Here is a 2,536-nt window from a genome sequence, read left to right on the forward strand (position 1 = left end):
TTTATCCCGTTTGTCTATTTGAATTTTGCAATTTGCCAATTTGTCATTGAGGTAATTTGCCTATTCATTTATTCGATAGTTCTATCGCTGAATATACTTTCAATCTATTTACAATTATTGGTTTATTAATTGTGTATCGTGAGAAAACGGATACTATCCGTTACAATAGGTAATATAAATATTGTATGACTACTATGACTTACGTATCAACTACCAATAGGTACATTATTACGTGAAGGTAACAATAATAGTATACAGCACCCATGCGTCGTATTTTAACGGAAAGTTAATTATACGATACATAATCAAGTACCTATAGTTCTTCAAATTACAAATCAAAGTAAAATAAGTAATTTAAAAAAAAAAATATAATTATAATAGTTTTTGAAAACGTGCTGTTTTGAAAAGGTTATGCATACATGTACTATCTTATTCAGATTACACCATCAAATAAATATTTTAATTCGTCAATTAAAAAATTTTAATTTGTTTATTTTAAATTATCTTATGGGATCCATATATTTTATTTCAAAATCAAAAAAAGCCGTGCACCCAACAAGATTAAAAACCACTTCTATATACACCGCTTTAACCTACAACACAAACGGATACGAAATGCGTAATGAAATAACGAAACTGACTAATAGGTATTATAATAATAATAATATAGTTAAAATCAAAATGATTGTGACGATGATAACAATTTTCATAGATAACATTTCACAACATTAGACTCACAGAGACAAGGAATCTGGTACACATATTTTATTTTTAAATTATATTAAATTTTTTGGTTATAAAGTTATTTTTAAGGCACGTGAGACCGTATAGGGCGGCAATTTTTTTTGGACTTTAAGGGCGGCATCGTTTATAAATAAATATATTTATTTTTCACCATTACTAATTATACTATTATCTACTCATTGTGAATCTAAAATAAGAACAATGCTTATAATATTATTTTTACTTTTAAGTTTTACTGTGTCAATACACGTTTATTTGCAGCACGCTTCTAAAATACCGATTACAATAAATGACGTTTGCGCCGTATTTGTAACGTGTATAATCGTCACTTGAATCGACCCTTTTCTTATTTTACAATCGCCTCTACACGAATATCATTTGAATATCAAGCACGTTTCCGGCCGCACTCAGCGGATATTCGTAGGTCCGACCATCGACCTTATTGACCCTAGTAATCCCTAAGGTTTATATACACCGCGTCTTTGGACAATTAAAAAAATCCACTTCGTCCGCCTTGTGTGGTCCCGTCTGGAAACGTACTATTATTATGAGAGTTTGTTATTTAGTTATTTATTAAATTATAAGTATCATTCAGTCGACATAATCTAGCAAGTATTCGATTATATCGACCGGTACTTATATTATATTTTATGCTCGTTAACATCGACAATAGGTAAAATATTCGAATTACAATGATACATTTTCGAGATTTCTAACTACCCACCGCCTTATCAACGCCTCTAATAATTATTACAAATTTGATATCCGAATCGTCGTATAATAGCGTGATAACGTAGTATTACGAGGAATATTTTACATTTATAAGTATTTGATAAAAAATAATGCAATTATTATATTATTAGGTATTAAAAAGTAGAGTGGTGATATTTAAGTCATACGAAGCATCAAAATATGGCATATATTATTATGCTGTCAAATTCAGGATATTATGAAAGAAAAAATGTTTAATTGAGTGTATTAAATGTATACAATTTTTAATTGATATTTTTTATTATTTTAAAAATTGCTTATAATGAGCGATGGCCGATGAGCCATGAAGTACCTATTAAAACAATTTAAATCAAATCAAACAATTTATAATTATAACTAATAATTTATTAGAATTCTACCAAAGATGTGAATAACAAAAAAAATATACAATTGCATGAAAATTCACAATCTATTAATAATAATTATTATTGTCATTAAGTATTGTGGTATCACCCTTACAATATGCTAACAACGGGTAAAACCTACTACGCCCAAGTACTATATAGCTAATGAAAATAATTAATAAAATAGAAAATTTCACTATTAACGCCATTTACGATGGTATGCGCTCGTCGATTCTACGTTTGTTTCTTCCAAGTTAGATTGGCTCAGAGATTAGGTCATATTTAGGGTTCAGATTTAATGGCAATATAATCAATAAAAAAAGTATTAAAAATGTCAAAAAAAAGCATTTAGTTAATTAAAAAAAACAATTACAAAAAGAACTTACTTAAAAATTAAATAGGTTGTATACTGTATATTTAACTAGTGTGTATTAAAAAAATCACTATCATGTAGTCAGATAAACTGTCTTTAGTAAAACGTTGACAGTTGTGGCTTAAAATATTTATGTACATACAAAATGTAATCGGGGCGGACTGACGAACAATTTTGAATATATAGTAATAGTTTATATACGCGCATTATGTACATATTTTAATCTATAGATAGGAGGTACCTAGTATGAGTACTTTTATAAACGTTAAATTAACTGACCATACCAAATACCTAGATTCCGCAC

The sequence above is a fragment of the Acyrthosiphon pisum genome, chromosome A2 (genome assembly GCF_005508785.2).
Source record: "Acyrthosiphon pisum isolate AL4f chromosome A2, pea_aphid_22Mar2018_4r6ur, whole genome shotgun sequence".
Classification (NCBI taxonomy): Eukaryota; Metazoa; Arthropoda; class Insecta; order Hemiptera; family Aphididae; genus Acyrthosiphon; species Acyrthosiphon pisum.